A 21743-nucleotide genomic window follows, 5' to 3' on the forward strand; every position below is an offset into this window, starting at 1 on the left:
AATGTAAATAAAATGACTTCAGAATTAGTGTAAATGCTGGACAGAAGTGGGTGGAATGGGGGAGATAGTAGAGGTCAGATATCAGGTCCTGATAAATGTCAGGTGAAAGACCCTCAGACAGAATGAAGAGATAGTGAAATTGGAGAGGAATAAACAGATGTGCAATTCATTGCCAAGGAAAAGTCTATAAGACCAGCAATTTGGGGTTTGTTTGTTGCTTTTCTGTCAAAGAAAAAAGCAGTTATGAATTCTTTCCAGGTTTCTAGGTAAGAGGCAAAAAAATACAATCATTAAACATTTCTTAAATTAGTAAAAATAATGAATATCAAAATAGCCACATTATAATTTTCTAAAAGAACATGGCAAATGATACTACACTTGACCCCTGAAATTTCTTAAAACAGTCACTGGACATTGCTTATTAGATGGTTAAGATTTACTTATGAAAGGCAATGTCTAATTAGTGTTTTCATATGAAATCACTGTGCTCATCCGAGGCACATGTATTCAACCTATCTTCTTCAGCCTTCGTCCTAGGATTTTTCAACTTTGTAATCATTTATATACTATTCAAAAGAACCTTAGAAAAAAAATTTATCTTTATAAATATGTTCATATATACATACATATACAGATAAAAATGTATATTCTTAACATTTCCTTTCTTTCACTATAAATTTCACAGCCTTTCTGTGAGTTCTCTAGGACACTTTTTTGTACATCACTATTCTACTTAATAGTGGCAGCTTATCTTTGTTCATCAATACAGGCCTGAATTTCCATGAAAATGCACATTTCCATTTAAATGAAGTGAGCAGCTCTGTTGCATAGGAGACTATCAAGATCATCTATCTCCTTTGACTTTTTTGCATCCTAAAATGAAATACTATGGGCAAAGGACTGTAAAACAGAAATTCCCAGGCTAAAATAGCCAAGTCAGATTAGGGTAGAATCATTATTTTACACATATCTTGAGAGATAATGAGAAAACTGGTAAACTGAATTTTAATCTTGGTCTGGAAAAGGTCATTGAAAGGCTATCCCTTTTTCAGCACAGTACTGAACCTACCATTATTAAAAAAAAGTTATTAGCAAGGTATATATAATTTTGAAACATTATTCCATGAAAAAAAATCATTCTTGTGTCTCTAAGCACATAGGGCATCCTTCTCAAATTTGACCTTCCTTCTTTACCTAGTCACAATGGAAATGCATAATATTATCCCGTTATTCGCATTCTATCCCTTTATCTATACAAAACTCATTATTGCCTCTGCTATCAGCCTTCTCTTCTGGCTTAGTGTCACCATATTTTTTTTCTCTTTTTAAGTAGTTCAGAAAGTTTTAACTGTTGGTTTTTCCAAAGTCATCTGCAGGTAAAAGAAAATTGAAAAGACAACAAAAAAGATTTTAAAAGTGAAGGTCAACACAGCAATTTATTCAGCCTAAGACTTGTTAATATTCTGCCCTTGATGATGAGCAAGGCAAGCTGTTAATTTTTGAGGGTCTCTTAATTTTTCTGCACCTTCAACCCAGCCAGCCTCTTTGTTTTACTCTACAATCTATTGTTTTTCAGTTATCTTAAATTCTCTTATCACCTTTATTATATTTTCCCTCTTTTATAGTTGTATTATACTTTTCTGTAACATGACAAGAAATATAGACAGTATTCCAGAGATGTGTCATGATTCTCTTTTTACAAGAAGAAACTTGAGGTTAAGGTCCATTTCCTTCATATTTGGATGAAATGATCTTTCTCAGATGTGGGTTTTATTCTTCTCCATTAATTTAAAGAATTTATTTACTTTTGAAATTTTGAATACTTCCTTGCATAATCAATAGACAAATAGAATAAGATCACTGGAAGATTCTTGCAATGCCTTTGTGCCTTTTACTCTGCAATTTCTTAAATTTATGAATCAAAGCTGGGTGGTGTGGTGACCCACACTTGTAATCCTGGTATTTGGGAGGCTGAGACAGGAGGACTGCGGTTTTGCAGCCAGCCTTAGATATTTTCTGAGGTCCTTAGCAACTTAGTGAGATGTTGTTTCAAAATAAAAATGAAATAAGTTTAGGGGTGTGGCTCAGAGATACAAAGCCCGGGTTTCAGTTCTCAGTTCCTAAAAAGCTTTTTAAAAAACTTAATCAAAGAAAATATTAGCATTACACATTTATTTTTGTGGGGGTGGGTACTGGGGATTGAAACCAGGGGCGCCATACCTCTCTGAGCCACACCCTTAACCCTATTTCATTTTTATTTTGAAACAGCATCGCACTAAGTTGCTAAGGACCTCAGAAAGTTGGCGAGGCAGCCCCTGGCCATGAACCTATGATATTCTTGTCTCAGCCTGCCAAGTACTGGGATCACAGGCATGTAGCACCACCCCAGTACTTTATACATTCTCCATAGACAATACGATGTGAAGCAAGAGAGCTTTTCTACTATCTCAGTCAACATCCTCACTGCTGGTATCCAATGCAAATGATCGCAATTTAGAGGACGGAAGACTTATCTGCCCATGATTTGGGGGAGCAGGATTCAGACATTCAGTCCATTTCAGGCTGGTTTTGCAGAAGTCAGGCATGGCTGGGGGAAGAAGAGAAAGGGAGGGAACAATGATCTTACTCTCACATCATGGAGGCCAGAAGCAAGAGAGGGAATATGGGGAGGAGAGAGTTTACATAATCCCCATCACACCTCCAGGGACCCAGGCTGGAGAACCAAGATCCACTTCCAACATGGCTGCCTGGTGTCTGAGGATTAGGGGAAGCTCTACATCCAAACCATTACAGTTGCTAATTAACTCTGCAACCTTCAGAAATTTAGTAGTTTTTTAGAAATGCCGTGTACTTGAGTACCTATAAAATGGATTCATAATCATAACATATTTTTCAGTATTAAAGGAAGGTTTAGAAATGACACATATTGAGGACCAGGCATATGGTAGGCACTACTGAAAGGATTAAGGGCATGCATATTACGATGAAAATATAGTTTCTAAGATGATATATGAAAATAGAAGGGAGACCATAATGCAAGAGGAAAAAGATCACAGCATATCATATATATATATATATATCAAAACAAAACCCATTATTCTCTACAATTAATGTGCACCAATAAAATTTAAAAATATAGTTTTATATTTCATTTTGATGGCTGATGACAGTCATGCCCAACTCTCAAAATACTCTGACCTAAGGATCTACCCATAAAAATTCTGTCAATGCTTCATATGAACAGAATATTTATGATGTTCAGAGATAATTGAAGATTAGTAATTAAAATGAAATGTCATTTCTGTTAGCACATTAAGTTATTTGTTATATGAATGAATTCTTTTACTTTATTATTTTAATTAAGGAAAGTCAAAACTTAATTTTCCCTATAACATCTCTTTTTTCATATATTTATTATGTATGTATATGTTTGGAGAATTCTTCCCACTTTCTTATACTTTTATTTAATCTAGGTTAATTAACCTGTTTTTACTCATACAAAAAGTTTCAGCTATTTTAATAAGAGTAAGTTATGTCTTGAAGTTTATGAGACTTGTATCTATTCAAAAGTGGTCTTGTATCTAGAGAAACCAGGGTTTTTAGATCCCATTGTCATAGGAACCTGGTAATCTCCAGGTCTGGTTTTCTCATAATGTTAAGTGACATGTAGTTTCAGTCTCGCAAGATATTTGAGTGGTGTTTGTCATTAACATCAGTGTAAAAGCAATTATATATGTTTTGTAGCATATCCTCTGTTTCTAGACTTGAAAATCTTTTGAAGTTTTAAGCTTACTATTAAATAGGCAAGATGGTAATATTTTTTTCAGAATACAATTTGGAGAATAAGTTTAAATAAAAATTGGATGCAGTTCTGAATCTCTCTCTTGTAAAGAACTACAAGGTCATTTGTGTTGTAAGTTTATTCCACAATGCGATACACTCATAAATGCCGCCTGTGCATTGTACCTCGGTGAGTAGAAAGATGGGGATGAACAACGCCATAAATCTAATCATGAGACTGGCTATGTCATACTATCATTCCTCTAGCAGGAGATAATTAGTTGACGGTTCCCACAGTGATGCTTGTGTTCTCAATCTAATTGTCTATATATTTAACTAATGACTTTTGTCTTTGTAACCTATCCAAGTTTTATATTGCTATGTAACAGACCATTCAAAAACTGGCTTCAATAACTATTTACTCATGATTCAGTGGGCTCTGCAAGAGCTGAGGGTGTTTTCTGTCAGTCTTGCCTAAGGTCCCTCCTGTGACTGCAGTCATCTGATGGCTAGATGGGTGTGGGCTGTCAGGGGGCTGATCTAGAGGTCTCAGACAGATGGCTCATTTCTACTTCTCCTTTGAATGAGCTCTTCCCCACTGACAGGCTGGACACAGCAGTAGGGTACTGCTCAAAGTAGATGAGAGCTAGAGCTAAAAGGCCATGTGAGCCTTAGCTTTGAACTTCCATGGGATAATTCTCACAGATTAAGTTGGCCATCACAAGTCACAAAGCCAGTCCAGAATTTATAAGGAGAGAAATAGATTCAATCTCTGGATGAGAGAGATAAATAGCAAAGTCATATTATAAAGGGGCATGCATACACATTATGAATCTATTTGCTCTTTTTTCTCTAATACGATTTTTGTTTTGCATCCCTAATAAATAATATACACGTTTTCCTTATTTAGCAACTACAAAGTAAACATCTTTGCATTAGGTATATGAGCTTAAGGAAAATGCATAGCAAGGCAGCTCAGATTCAAGAAAGAAGCTAAAAGTACAATGTAAGTTAAAAAAGTATAAAAGAAGTAAAAAAGACAAATTAGAAAGACAGGGATCATAAGTTAATAAGACATGCATATAAGGTGCTATTCAAAGAATCCAGACTTCACTACAGAATGGAACAGCAGATTGCATTAAGGAAGCTGAATGGTAGACAAAGTAGTAGAAATAGTAGACTAAGGTGTGGTGATGACAAAGGAGAATTGGGGGCATTTTTAAGATAGTTTAGAATTTTATGACACTGGCTTCTTATTGTATCCAAGTGTCTTTTTTATGCATAAAGAGGAATATGTAAATGGAGACTGTGGATGGTTTCAAACCTGTAATCCTCCTGTCTCAGCCTCCCAAATATTGGAATTGCAGGTATGTACCACCTAACTTGGCTGAAATCTTTTCATAAATCAAGTTGTTTCTATTTTATCAAAACCCTGATTAATATCAGTACATAGTGTGTATTGACTGTTCCCTCATTACATTGGAGAAAGGTCTTCATCTGATCAGGAAGCAATTTATGGCATATAGAGAGATATTTGCTCCCCAATATTTCCTCCTCCATAACCAGTTAATCCATCCACATTTAGAAATTGTATAACATTCTCTCACAAGGAGTGGCACTTCCTGACTTGAGTCTTGTTCCTACAATTTAGGATTCACTTGATACTTCCCCTTCACAGTGCCCTGTACCACAGGGTACCTGTAAAAGTGCTCACCACCTCGCCCACAGCCCATTCCCCCAAGATCAGTTTTGGACCATTGAGGATCACTGAGAGTAAATGTAAGCTTTCCTGCAAAGCTGTTTCTGGGTGGGATATTTTGAAATTATTCTGCAAAACTTCCCATCCTCGCTTATCTGTGTGGATAGCATTCAAATGGAAAGCACAAACACAGGTTTATGTAGAGAAGTGAAGGCTGTGTGTAGACGGGAGAAGGTCTTGCTTCAGGAAAGCATCTGGAAAAGGCCATTGTGGGGAATGGAGCGGTGGCCTGGGGCTGTGGAGTTACAATCCAGAGGCCTGTTCTGGAGCAGTCCATTTCCAGAAATGGAGAGCTGTATGGAGTCTTCCATGTGGCATGATTTACATTTTCTCTGGATGTCTTCTTTATTCATATAACATATTTAATACATGGTCCAGTGCCCTTTTCGTGTTGTACCTTAGTCACCCTGAGTTGTTTTTCCACCTCCCTTCTCACAAAGGAGAGAGTCAAAGTGATTATTTGCAAGTTATCTTCTGGTCAATCTCAGTTGATCCCACCAGATGTCTAGCCAGCTAACTAAGGATGCTATATACACTCTTCCTATACCACCCACTGGTACCCATTCCACAACGCTGAACTCATACCAAGTAAATATAATCCTTCCTCTACCCTACACTATACCTTTCAAATATTTGAAGACAACATGTGAGCCTAGTAATCTTCCTTTACCAGCGTAAACTACTTGAATCTTCCCACCATTTTGGTCTGACGTGATTTCTGGATACTTCATCATTCTGTTCGCCTTCCTATGGAGAAGCCGAGAGAGTTTTTCTGTAAGTGTTCTCAGAAATGAACCCAGTATTCCAAATGTTTTCTAATCAATGCAGAAAACACAGAACAAGCACCTTCCCTGCTGTGCCTCCATTAGTGCAGCTTGAGCTTGTACTTGCTTTGTGAACAGCTGCTGCATATGGTTGGCTTTGGAAGAGCTTCCTACCAGCTCACCCCCAACTGTAGTTCTTAGATGAGTTGCTATTAATGCAGGTCTGTACTATTATTGTCCAACTTTATTATGCTGGATACAATACTGCATTTTAGCTATATGTCTACACTATATATCTATAAAAATGATGTTTTCATTCTATCTGAACAGATTATATTTAATAGTTTTATAATTTCAGGTTATAGTTATTCCCATTAAGTTTTTGTTGTGTGTTTATAGGGGAAATATCCCAACCTGTCTGTGTCCACTCCCATCTTAATTAGACCAGCCAATGCAATTATTATTCTATCTAATATCATCTTTGATGTTTTCTGCATTGCAAGTTAACTCTGTCTCTTTATCATTATAATTCAGAGCTTTCTATGCAGCAATATTTCAACATAAACTGTAATTTTCTTCTTCACTTCACAATAAAAATTGTGTTCATGTTGTTGGAAGTATGCATTTAATAGATTCCTGTTCCTCAGTCTTTTAGAATCTATGATCATGGAATGCTACCTAACCCAGGAACATTGTTTTTAACTGATACCCTGAAATCTAATATCCACAATTATGGACAATGCTTTTTTCCTAGGTTGCTAGGCATCTTAAATTGAAAATGGTTAGTGTTTTTTTTTTTAAAGTTCCCACCCCTATATACTTCACTGGTTTCTATACAGAAGTAATTTCAATAATAACGGTTCTGTTGTATTTTTGAAAGATGGAAACAGCAACAAGGTAGATATATATGATCAATTATAGTGTCTCATTTACTGCTTTCATGGTGGAGTAAATAAATTCAAAGAACAGGAAAATGTATTCTGTAAGGATTATTTGAGGCTTGAAGAATATGAGCTTTCTATGTGGTCCAATGCAGTCCTTTGTTTAGAAGGGCAACTCTTATATTCTGCTCCTGCCAGAATTTTTCCATGCACCTTTCTATGTTTCATCCTACCAAGAAACATAGTCTATTTTATATTAATATTGGACAAGAGTTATTAAATATGTATGTGTCATGTTTTAATATATTTTTTTCTTTACAACCCAAAAATCACATGAAAAATGACTCATATGTTCATTTTATAAATAAAGGAAGTAATTAGAGAGATTAAATTATTTAGTGAAATGGAACCAATTTGCAACTTGTAGAGCAAAATTTACTCCCAGATAATTCAAATCCAGAGACCATACTCTAATTAAGCATCACTTCATTACAAATAACATTTTTTTTTTTTAGTGGTACTGGGGTTCCTGGAAGCCCTTCTACCTCTGGGCTACACTCCTGGACCTATTTTATATTTCTTTTATATGGAAACAGGGTCTATTAAGCCAGCAAGGCTGGCTCCGAACCAGCGTGATCCTCCTGTCTCCGCCTCCCAAGCGCGGGGATTACAAGCGTGCGCCACCACACCCGGCTACAAATAACATTTTATATATTGAGATTATGTGAAAGAATCACATAGACTTCATGCTACAAATGAAAGTCTGTGCATTTTTATTGTTGGATGAAAATAACTATGGTATGTTAAATAATACCTTTTACCCCTTTATATTTTGATGAAGACAATACATGAATTTATACTATAATGAGATTGGTTGTAACTGACAGCACTGCCTCTTGGGGAGCAAGTTTATAAGACACAAAATGCAGGTTCTAAATGTACAAGACAAAGAGAGGACAAAAAGTAAATTCTTCCCTTATTTGGCAATGATGTTTATCTTGCTTGCTGGAGAATAAAGAAGTCTAGAATGCCTGGCTAAGCTCTTCCTCCAGTAGTAAGCCCAGTTATAATCATAGCATGTCTGAAGAGGAAAAATGAAGAGGTAGGGAAGAGTTTAATTTCATTTAAAAAGTGAATTTGAAAAACAATACGTATTGTTTTATGTCTGATTCATTGGAATGTTACGATTCACTTGGTGAATGGAACCAGTGTCTAGCACTGGAGTACAGTGGTCTTTATGGAGTTGAACACCACTTACTTCCTACAAAAACAAGGTAGAAAGGATTGTGGATGACATATTTCCATCACAGTTATAGACACTTCTTTATTTTTCTCTTTTTAAGGATATTAACTTTGAAAACCAAAATAACTTGCACATAAATACAAAAAGAAAATTAAAGACTTTGTAATGAAAGAAAAAAGGATATCATTTCTACCTTTAAATCCCTCTGTTTAACCCCTTTTTTATTCATTTGTGACAATTTGTGTGTTAATATTTACAGCAAAATATTACATAGTGTGATTACAAATTTGAGAAAATATAAACTCTACATTTAGGAAGTATATTTTTAAAATACATACCAAAATGAAGTTATATTTCAATTATTTGGCCTCTGGGTTATTTCTTTTCCTTTTTTTTTCTTACTATTGAAAATGTTTTTGACATGTTACAAAAAGATTACTCTTGTATTTTAATAGGTTCTAGCAGGTTAATATTAATAATATGCTTTGGAAATAATTAGATGAAATATGAAAATATCTAGAAATTAAGGGAATAACTATAAATGCTATAGAACAGAATTTTATTTATTTATTTATTTATTTGTTTGTTTATTTATTTATTTATTTATTTTGGTGGTACTGGGGTTCTGGAAACCCTTATACCTCTGGGATACACTCCCAGAGCTATTTTATACAGTTTATTTGGAAACAGGGTCTCTTAAACCAGTGCGGCTGGCTTCAAACCTGTGCGACCCTCCTGTCTTCACCTCCCAATCATGGGGATTACAAGCGTGTGCCACCACACCCAGTGAACAGAGAATTATCTTTAGACACAATTTCCCAGTATTTTGGAGAACTGAAAGTTTCTTATACATATCAAATTAAGTCTTCCTGGTATTATGTTAAAAATAGTAATATCAAAGTATATTTAGAAATATACATATAAATATAATGAAATTATTGAGTATTCTAATATTTTCTTAAAAAGATCTTACAAAATTTATTCTTAAGCCAACATAAAATGAGAACTTGGATAGTCATTAATGCTATCCAATTTTTTTTTCAGTATTGGGGATTTGAACACAGGGGCATTCTGCCTCCAAGATACACCACCAGCCCTATTTTTTTTAATAGATTCTCACTAAGTTACTGACAGCCTCACTGAGTAACTGAGGCTGGCCACAAACCTGAACTCTCCTAAGTACCGGGATTACAAGAGTGAGCCACCACACCTGGCTCCAAACACATATTTCTAAAACACAGATAAATCTAATTTTTCACAAACCCTTTTAAGAATATTGATTTTACTCCCCAAGCACAACTGTTTTAAACAAAGTTTGTTTGCCTTGCCTCTCTCCTTCCAAGATATAAAATATTTACATATTACTAAACAATCTCTTTATTTATTTGTGCCAGGTTATAAATCAGTCTTTGTCTTCTACCCATTACCAAAACAGAAAACATTCCTACAAACTGGAATTCACTTTGAAAAAAAGTATTGAGGCAACAGATGCTATACCTGGGAGAAATATATATTACTGTGGATATATACACATATATACTACAACTTATTCCCTTGATCTACATGTTATCCAACTTCTACTTATTTTCCTTCTTCCAGCCGTTCACATTCTCCAGTAATCAGTATTACACATTTAGATCAACTGTTTTTAACTTCCACATATAAGACAGAATAAGTGATATTTGTTGTCATTCTATGTCTGACTCATTTAATTTAACATAATTTTCTCTAATTATATTCATTTTTCTACAAATAACAGAATTCATCTTTGTTATTGCTGAATAATATTCTATCATGTATATATACCACATTTATTTATCCATCAGCGATTAATGGGCACCTAGGTTAGATCCATATCTTTACTATTGAGAATAGTGATTGTGATAATTATGAGAGTCAAAGTATCTCTTTGATATGCTAATTTAATTTCCTTTAGAAAGAGACCCAAAAGTAGGATATCTGGGTTATATGATCTATTTTTAGTATTTGAAGAGTCTCTATATTGTTCTACATAATTGCTCTACTAATTTATATTCCCTCCAGCAGCATGTAAGAGTTCTTTCCCACATCCTCACCAAGATTTTTTATTTTTTATATTTTTGATAATAGCCATTCTAACTAAGGTAAGATTTCAGCTCTTTCTGATTTTGATTTTCATTTCCCTGGTAGTTAGTGATATTGAGGATTTTTTCATATATGTTGAATATTTATATTTATTTTTGAGAAATGTTTATTCAGGTAATTTGACTGGTTTTTATGGGGTTTTATTTTTTAGGGTGTTTCAGTTCCTTATATATAATTCTGCATATTACATTGTCAGATGAACAGTTTTCAATAATAGTCTTCCTTTTGTCAGTTTACTATGTTGACTATTTCATTTACTTTGCAGAAGCCTCTTGGTTTTATAGAATCACATTTGATATAATCACATTGACAATGTTCACTTTTACTTTCTATGTTTTTGGGATCTTATTTAAAAAAAACTCATTGCCTCGAGCTTGGCGTGGTGGTGCATGCTTGTAATCTGACTACTTGGGAGGCTGAGACAGGAGGATTACAGGTTCAAAACCAGCCTTAGCTACTTAGTGAGGTCCTCTGCGACTTAGTGAGATCCTGTTTCAAAATAAAGAATAAAAAATAGGGCTGGGGTGTAGCTCAGAGGTAGAATGCCCCTGGGTCCAATCCCCAGTACCACACAAAAAAATTAAAACCTAAAAAAAAAAAAAACTCTGCCTAGCCTGGCACAGTGGCACAAACCTGTAATCCCAGTACATGGGAGGCTGAGGAAGGAAGTTGCAGGTTTGAGGCCAGCATTTAAAGGGCTTGGAGTATAGCTCAGCCAGGCTCAATCCCCAATGACACACACACACACACACACACACACACACACACACACACATGCACGCACACACACATGCACACACACGCACACATACACACACACATACAATTATTGCGTATACCAATGTTTTAACATGTTTTTTGTATATTTTATTCTTGCAGTTTTGTAGTTCCAGGTTTTACATTTAGATATCTGACCCATTTGGAGTTGATTGTTGCAAACCATGAGAGATAGGGGGAAAGTGTCAATTTTCTGCACATGTATATCCAGCTTCCCTCCACCATATATTAAAGATGCTGTGCTTTTTCTTACGCGTATTTTTGGAGCTTTTGTCAAGGACCAATTGGCTGTAGATGTGTAGGCTTATTTCTGGGATCTCTATTCTGTTCCACTGGCCTATGTGTCTATTTTTGAGGCCAGTTTCATGTTGATATATTGCTATGGCTCTGTAGTATCTTGTAATCTAGGATCATGATGCCTCCAGCTTACTTCTTTTGATCAGGATTGTATTAGCTATTTAGAATCTTTTGTGCTTCCATATAAATTTTGGTATTATTTTTCTAGTTCTGTGAAGAAAGTCATTAGTATTCTGTTGAGCATTCCATAGAACCCGTAAATTGCTTTGGGAAAAATAGGCATTTTAACAATATTAATTATTCTAATCCATTAATGTGTAATTTTTTTTCATTTTTGTCTTTCAATTTCTTTCAACAGTGTTTTTAAATTTTCATTGTAGAGGTCTTTCACTTCTTGGTTAAGTCTATTCCTAGATATTTTGAGGGGGTAGGTGTTGTGAATTGGATAGCTATCATGATTTTTTTATTAGCAATGTTACTGCTTATAAATATGCTACTGATTTTTGTATTTTGATTTGGTATTTTATAACTTTACTGAATTTATCAGTTCTACAAATCTTTAGTGGAGTCTTTAGGTTCTTCTACATATAGAATTATCAATAAGCAGAGGTGATTTGACTTTCTATTTGTATGCCTTGTTTTCTTCTTGTATAATTACTCTGGCTAAGTCATCCAATAATATATTGAATAAGTGGATGAAACTAAATATCCTTGTCTTGTCCCAGAGCTTAGAGTACATGCTTTCAGCTTTTTCCCATTCAATGTGATATTAGCTATGATACTGAAATATAAATATTTTTATATTAGTATGCATTTCTTCTATACCTAATGTGTTGAGATTTTTTATCATAAAGGAATTTCAATTTTATTGAATTAATTTTGTATTTATTGAGATAATCATATGGTTTTTATCCTTCATGCCATTGATACAATGCATTATATCTATTTATTTGTTGAACTATTGATGCATCCTTAGGATAAATCCCACTTGATCATAGTGAATGCCTCAGTGTGCTGGTGGATTCCGTTTGCTAAAGAATTTTCAAATTATGGAGAATTTTGGCATCTTTATTCATCAGGGACATTGATTTAGAATTTTGCTGTTGTCATAGCCTTGACTGGGCTTGGTATCAAGACTAATAGCAAATGTAGCTCTTCATTTGTTATTCTGATTATTCATTTTGAAAGAGGGGAAGCTGAGCACTGGTTACTTCTGTTCTTTAAAAGTGCCTAAATTTTATGTTTAGTTATTTTTCTATTGTTTATTTATGAATCAATTGTATTTTACTTAAAAAGGCTTTTCATAAAACCCCAAGTTTCTAAAATTGGTTGGAAATGGCATTGTCACATAGGATACATCATACACTTATACATATGTTTCTCCCATACATCTATTTTGCTTTCTTGAGGAGAGTGTGATTCTGAAAATATGAGTTTATTATTCTTCATCTATTCATTAGGATTGGTTAATTGTATTATTCCTCTCCTCTTAGGCTTATTGATTTTTTCTATGAATCTTAGCAATTATTAAATAATGTATATAATAATCCTATAACATTGGCAGGTTTGTCAATTTTTTATTGTACCACTATGGTCAATTTTTGTTTCATAGTTCTTGCATATATTCTCTTTTGTTTTTTGTGGTACTGGAGATGGACCCAGGGGCATTCTACCTCTGAGATGCACTATGATGAATTATTGCAATGCACGAATAAGATAACCAAAACAGGGAAACTTTGAAAAAATTTATTTGCAGCCATGTTATCCTATAGGCAGAGCACATAACAATGCTAAATACTTGTTTTTCTTGACATTTCTTTTTTTCTCTTTTTAAAATAATGACTTGCTAAATGATTTAATGTGCACAGGATATCATGAATAAAAAATTCTGACAGTGTTCATATTAGTGCTATAAATGAAAACAATATGTCACTGGTCACCAATGCTACTTTTTTAACTAGGTAAAAATAGGTGTAAAAAAATTTTGTGTATTTTATATATAGACAAAAGGTTTCATACAGCATATTGTAAAACTGTTACTTCTAAGCTGGGTGTGGTGGCACATGCTTGTGATCCCAGCATTTGCAAGGTTGAGACAGGAGGATCTCGGTTCCCATACAGCCTCAGCTACTTAGTGAGGATTTATAATTCAGTGAGACACTATTTCAAAATAAAGAATAAAAAATACTGTTACTACTATGCATTAGCTATCTTTAGCAGCAAACTGGCCTGTTTTTCCTTTATTTGCTTTTATGTTTTATTGCTTTTATGTTTCATTGCTTTTATATTTCATTATTTTAGGTTTCATTTCATTATTTGCTTTTAAGTTTCATTATTTGCTTTCATGTTTCATTTAAGTAAGGCTGACATGTTCTTTAAACAAAGAATTAATAATATGGCCTATTAATTAATTTTAAATGTTAAATGCTTAAAGTTTATCTAGGAAGATGCATTATACACAATTATTTTAGTCTTGTTTTAAATCATAAAAATGGAATATGGAATGTGTTTAGGATCAAAAAGTAGAAAAAATTTCAGAAATCAACATAGATTAGAAGAGCATATTTATTTTTTAAGTATCTTCAGTAGTTATCTCATTTTGTAGATCATTATTTCTGGTTAAAATGGTAAGAATGAGTTTTATCTCCTTTATATTTGAAGACCCTCTACTAAGATAGAAAAGAAAAATACTAGGTATAATACTTGAGAACAAAGAGCATAGAGATGGGACTTTAGTAGGTAAAAGGCCAAGAAAACACTTCAAAATTATCAAAGCAATGTCCATGTTCTGTTCAGGGAGGCAGGAGGAGCAGAATGGGAGTTGGAGGAGGCCTACATCCCGAGTGCTCTTTGCCTGTATGTCTCTTTCACTCTGAACTTTATCATGATGTATGATTACAATATACCAATAAAACATTTTTAATTGATTGAAAAGACTAGGGAGTATTGTTGGGCATAGCAGGGCAAACAAAGAAGACCAGAGGTTACTTTTGTTAAGAAGAGAGAAACTCACATGGAGAAAACACAGATAAACCACTGGCTCAATGAACTCATTCTAGCAAAAAAAGTCAGGAGTAAGACATGGATCCCAGGATGGGAAAGGCTATAGTATGAATGTTTTACAAGAGTTGACCATTATTTCCCCAAAAATATCACAAAAGAAGCAACAATAATGTTTACAGGGAAAAAGAAAATACAAACCAAACACACACACACACACACACACACACACACACACACACACACACCACACACAGTGCATTTTGGCACTTAGGTATCTCTAATAAAACAATACCCTCACCACAGAAAGTGCAGCCCACAGTGGATATGCTTGCTTTTTCTCACAGTGCCTCCAATCTGTACCTCAACTGTGACTGTTACTCAAAAGCCAGGACTCATGAGAAGAGTCCCAGCAAATAAAGGAGTCAAGAATAACCTAACAAAATCAAAGTAACTAGAAGAAATGATACCTGTATGTTACAAAATATTTAATCTATCATGAAATACTTGGATGCTGAAAGAAACAATCAGAATATTAGGGAGATATTTGGAAACTTAAGCCATAGCAGAAAACATTACTGGAGAAGTTTTGAAACATGTATACATATAGCTTTCCAGAATATAGATAACATTTGTCCCTACAAAGAACAAACACAAACACCAGGTATCTAACTATAATCCTTAATATTAATAGCTCACTCATGGGGTTCAGTAGATGACTGATAGGAATTTTTGAAGTAGAACATATGCAAGGAAATTAGTAAAGTAATAATAATTACAATTTTTCAAGAAATAACATCTCTATATTTATAAAGCCTCTATGTGTATAGTATATCTATGTGTAATTGCATAGCAGAATCCTCCTTACACAGACATTGCCGGCAGAGATAGTCAGTACTATCACCTAAAGCCAATGAAGCAGTGCCTTTAAAACTCTGAGGAAAATATCATTCATTTTAAATTATATACCCAGACCAATTATTTATTGTATTTATTGAAAAAAAGCATTTTCAGGCATAAAGAAATTAAAGTATAATTCCTCTACCTCACATTCTTAGTTGGAAAACCAATAAAGCAATTGTTCCAGAAAAATTAAATGTTAATTGAGATACAGGGAGATTGTGGGATGAAGGAAATGATGGCTCCAGCTTAGTTAAGTGACTAGGTTAAAGACCCATGCATTAGCTGGAATGGAAGCAGATGGAAAGTGGCTTTGGGAATGCCATCAATTGCTATCCTGGCAGAGTCTAAATATACCCAATGATGCTCTAGTCTAGGCTTGTGGGCATTTCTGTTTCTCTCAGAACTACTTAATTCTGCTCTTGTAGCACAAGAGCTGCACTAGACATTAAGTAAACATGGTGTGGCTATGTTCCAATAAAACAGGCAATTTGGCCTTTGGGCCACAATCGTCAAGCCTGCTCAAGAGCTGTTCAGCCATGGATTTCCAGCCACATACACCTATAGGACACTAAAAAACAAATCTACTCTGGAGAAAGAGGTATCATTAAAAAGGACCTACAAACTTCAGCAGACAGGCCAGTAAAGGATAAACATTTTTCTTTCCAGCTTAGCATGAGACAGAATCTATCAGGAGCTCCCATAATAAAACTTTTAACATTATGGCCAAGATATTTTACAAATATGAGTGGGACAATTTGAAAATAAGTTGTTTTCACATTTACATATAAGTTAGACATTGCCATAAATTTAAGAAATAGTGTCTTAGTGTCTGTATTTGTGGTAACAAGATATAGAGACTTAAATATAATTACTTTATTATATCAGTTACAAAAATAACAACCATCTTGAGAGAAGAGGAGAAATGGATATTTAAAGAAGCTATATCTGTTAGATATTAAGAAAATCATTGGAATTAAATAAGAAATTAACTAACATGAAGTTTTTGTGTTATTAGATAAAATAAAACTTATTTTTAACAAATCTCTGTTTTAGAAACTTTAAAAAATTTCTCAGGTTTCTATTATTTTTAAACCAGATTCTATCATTGAATGTTGTGAGGGTCATTTGTAAAGTAGTATTTGTGTAATTTAAAATTTGTTTAAATTTTAATTAATTATAGTATCTGTACAATAAACAATATTCTTATTGAAACAAAGAATGTTATAAAATTGTTTAATAATCTATCCAACCTAAGATATTTTTCTCATTTTAACATCACTGAATTTGGGTTGCTTCTTACAATAACAGTAATTATAGTTTAATTGGTAGCATTATTTTTTCTTTAGCTATGTATAACAATGACAGTATAGGTCTCAATGAAAATCAGTGCTTTTTAATGAGTAAACTAATGAAATATACACTTTTTTTCTAAAAGTATAATAAAAGTCCCTGAGAGACAAACTAATTGAATGAAATTTTAACTAAAATAATGTTTACTTTGGTGAAAATGAAGCTTTAACCTGACAACATACTTTCTCATATCTATTATTGTTAGAACATCTGCCTATTATTATCTCTAGAGAATAAATAAAATCACATTAAAATGTCTAACACTTTGAACAATGGTTTAATTTACAGAGGTGTTAGTGATTATGTATGTGAATATTTCTTTAGCTCAAGATTAAAGGTTCTAATAATAGTTTTATTTATAAGCCTATAGTATATTAAAGCTGCTAAAAGTCTTTATTGCTATTAAAGAATCATATCATATTGTTTTTCTTTTTTCTTTTTTTGTGGCATTGGGGATTGAATCCAGAGGCATTCTACCGCCAAGCTACAACCCGGCCTATTTTATTTTTTATTGTAGAACAGGGTCTCACTAAATTGCTGAGGCTAGCCAGCCTCAAACCTATAATTCACCCAAATACTGGGATCACATGTTTGTGCCACCACACCTGACTATATAATTTCATTTTAAATAGTAATTTAGGACACTCATTGATTTTTTTCAATCAAAATAAATATCTATGTATTTTTTGGGGAAAAAACTGTTTTCCTCACATTTTAGAGTATTTTGACTGCTAAAGCCTACAACTCATTAATTTATCTGAGTCATAGCTTTCTAAACACAATTTATTCACTGTAACCACGGGTCATTTTTATTGCCTGACTGAATTCCAAACTGGCACATTTTTGAGTGTAGGAATTCTCACACACTGATAGGTTTTATAAAAAGTAAGCAGAAGCATGTATACTCTAGACTTTCCTGATGGGCTGCCCCAAAGAAAGACCTTGGGAAGACTCAGGGGACAGCTGCTCACAAGTCAGGAAGAGATCCTCCCTGGACCTGAGTCCACCAGCACATCTGGGACTTCCCACCTTTCTAAATGCTGAGAAAATAAATTCTTTGTTTTTTAAGACCACCAATCGATTATATTTTCTTATGTTGCCTGAGCAGACTAATACTGGAGATGAAATGGCCACTAGGAGACCTCCAGATATTAATACATGTTGAGAATTCAAGAGAGAGAGCTGGGCTATAAATATAAATTTGTAAATTCACAGCCTAAAGGCAATAGTTGGTGAGGCATTAACCTGAGATAGTATATAGGCTAAAAAGAGGATATAGCTGGAAAGGGAACTATGATTTTATGGTAACACTACTATCCATGTCCTCAAAAGTACGTATTAGATGGTTGAATTAGCCCTAAATTTCAATTGTGGGGCATGTAGCTGAAGGGCAGCTAGAAGTGGTGATAACAATAATAGAAGCTGCTAGAGTCAGGGCTATGTGTTTTATGTACCTTTACTGCCTATAACTCTGCAAAACAGATAGTTAAGTTTTATAGACAAAGGAAACTGGGACTCAAAGACATTAATTTTCCTGGATCACAAAGATGTTTTCATTAGATTTGATTTCTAACATGATTTTTCTGATAGCAGAATGGAAAAATCAATTTTGATACAGCATCAATCAGAGCTCATTTTGAAATGCAAATATTTTTTAGTCTAAAGAGGAACTCTTTCAGTATTCCTCCAGGCAAGAAGTGAGTTGATATGAGAGGTCATCTGGTGATACACTAAAAAAGGTGGCGTAGGGGTAGTGTGGTCAGTGAGTTTTAAAAGTTGAAATATCATTAATCATAGTATTCATAAAGGAAGCAAAGTATTAGACTTTATTATTTCAGTTAAAGGAATTTTTAATCTCCTTGAAAACATTACTGTATTTGTAGCATAAGTTAGAAGAAAAGAATTAGAACTTTCCCAAATAAATTGATTATTTAATGTTTGTAGTGTGGGTTTGGAAAATATTTATAATGTGTTATTTAATTTAGTCACTGAAAAAATTCTTACCCCATTGTCTGATAATTTTAAAAAACTCCTTATTCTAAGGTCTTAAAAAAATTGTGCTTCCTAGCCTTAACTGTATGGACCTATCAATGAAGATTTCTCAGTGTGGCATATATTACATATATTTTATGGTATCGATATGATTTTAAAATACACAGTAGTTACATGAAACTTCTGAAATTAAAATAGCTTTGGCACTATTTAAACATTAATCTTATAACTCTCAAGAATGAGATAGGTGGTAGGTATTTAAACCACCCACAATGATACAAAAGCAGAAAAAGGTAAAAGAACCTCCATTAATGCTATAAAACAAATTTGTAATGAAGCCGGAAATAGAGGCCCTAACTTTGAAGATCCAGCCCCGCCCCTGTGCTAGTCTAGTCTTCCTATCGACAAGCCTTATTAAGCAGGAGAACTCTTGCATTCTGTTGATCCTTCCTGTGAAGCTGAATCAATACAATTGGTGTTTATTACATCTTAAAAACACTCTTTTTGTATGTATAATGTATGCTATACATCAGAAAGAAATCAGACAGAATTAGTGATTAGGATGCTGGTATTCCGTTTCTAATGATAGGCAGCAAGTGAGTATAGCTGGGTAGATACCTCTCCTGATACCATTAATAATAATGGGATTTACCTTAAGACCTCCAGTAACTAATGTATCCCTCTGGAACTGTATTAAAAATCTAATGTTATACATTTTTCCCCTCTGGGCCTCTTTTTTTCTTTTAACTCTTTCTTTATATGAGGCTTAAAATATTTTCCCAATAGCTTTTGCACTTAGAAAAGAAACTGGGTAGTGTGATGTTAAATTTTTAAAATATGAAACTGAAGACAAAAGGTATTGAGGCATTTCCTAACTCTACACATGAAAAGCAAAAAATGCTATGTAGTTGGGGTTTTTTGTTTGTTTGTTTTGGGTGTTTGTTTGTTTGTTTGTTTTGCAGTACTGGGGATGGAACCCAGGGGCATTCTACTTCGGAGCTACACCCCCAGCCCTATTTTTTATTCTTTATTTTGAAACGAGGTCTCACTGAGTTGAGGAGGGCCTCACTAAGTAGCTGAGGCTGTCCTTGAACCATGACCCTCCTATATCAGCCTCCCAAACTGGGATTAGAAGCAAGCACCACCACGCCCGGCTGTTATGTTGTTTTTAAAAAATATTAGTAGGTTGGAAATTCCCTGACCTCAAAATCTATGCTAAGATGTCCTAATTTTGAACTAGAATTGATGGTCCAGCCTTCCTAGATACACACATTTATTTACATCACTCATAAAACAAGCATTATCCCCATGCTTCTCGTATACTCAGTACTGTGAACACAGCAGAAGTGTCAAGGCTCATGACTTCATTCCTTTGGCTACTGTTATCAGGATGAGGGTCCCAGGGAATTACTAAGTCAGATAACAAATGAGTACACAAAAAATAAATTTCAAAGATAATTTCAAACGGTCAAAAGTATTATGTAGTAAATATGCTAGTATTCTTATTAGCCAAAGTCCACCAGGAACATTCTGTAGTTAAACAAGTTCTGCTTGTGGCCCATTAAACAAAGGAAAACATGTACCATAGGGAAGGAATTGAGCTTTGATCAGGTGATTTGGGAGGGGGGCTAAGGAAGCAGAAATTTGCTTTAGATTACATGCCATCAGAAAGTAAAAGTATTTATATGATTAGGTATCTGAGGGGATGAGTTTTTACTTTTATATTTTTCATTGATTAATAATTTTACATGTTTATGGGATATGATGAGATATCTTGATAGGCAGGTATATTGCCGAGTGATTAAATCAAGCTAATTTGAAAAAATCTGTCACCTCACATACTTATCAATTTTTAAGTGAAAACATTTAAAACATTATTTTAGCAATTTTGAAATATGCAGTGCCTTATTATTTAGTATAGTCACCATGCAATGCAATAAATCACTGAAAATTATTTTCCCATCTAACTGAAACTTTGTACATGTTGATCAATACCACCCCTCTGCCCATTCATCCACCTCCCCCAGCCTCTAGTGATTACCATTCTGTTCTCTACCTCTATTAGTCTGGCACATTCCACATACAAGCCAGATCATGCAGACTTTGTCTTTCTGTGCATAGATTCCACTTATCATATGTCCTCCAGGTTCATCCATGTTGCCATGAAATGATAAAATTTACTCCTTTTTAAAGGTTGAGTAGTATTCCATTATATACAGGTATCACATTTATCTTATTTTATGTACTCTCCTACAGAAGCTGTCTCCATTGTATTTAATTTCATGTAACTAAAAATGTATCACAAAGTCAAGTATGAAATAAAGAAAATACTTTTAAATTATATTCAGGAGAAAAATATCAAGTGGGACATATAATTATTTGTATAATGTCAATAGATCATAATGTAGTTTCTATCTCGAGTCAAATACAAAAACATTTTCCTATTAAGATATTTTTAAATTAATATTTTAGGCATGTGATAAACATAAGCATAATATTTGGGATAACCAATGTTAGTAATTTGGAAAAATTGTAAATTTGTCAGCTTAAAGCTTTTTATGGGTATCATTTTGTATGGCTTCCATGGTGGTTGCTCTTGGTATTTTAATATACATATGACTTATCACAGTCTACTGGTATCAGAATTATACGACTATGGGTAAAATGTGAAAACCTTCCCATGTATTCCTTATCCATTTATTCCATGATGAACAACAAGGTTGCATGCATATCTGCTATTGTGACTAATGCTACATTGTTAGTTCATTGACTTTACTTCCTCTCTATTTATATCCAGAGGTAGAATTACTGGATCGTATACAAAATGTCATTTTCTATTGAATCTTTATAGTGTTTGCCATAATGTTTCCACC

The 21743-nt window shown here is 33.9% G+C and overlaps 1 protein-coding gene across 2 annotated transcripts in view; it reads left to right on the top strand.

The window, feature by feature from the left end:
• EPHA6 (EPH receptor A6) overlaps positions 1-21743 on the top strand; it is a gene marked incomplete at both ends in the record, with an annotated part of 972789 nt that overhangs the window by 689158 nt on the left and 261888 nt on the right. The gene's annotated exons all lie outside the window — the stretch shown is intronic.

Source organism: Muscardinus avellanarius, assembly GCF_963383645.1.
Source record: "Muscardinus avellanarius genome assembly, chromosome: 5".
Taxonomy (NCBI): Eukaryota; Metazoa; Chordata; class Mammalia; order Rodentia; family Gliridae; genus Muscardinus; species Muscardinus avellanarius.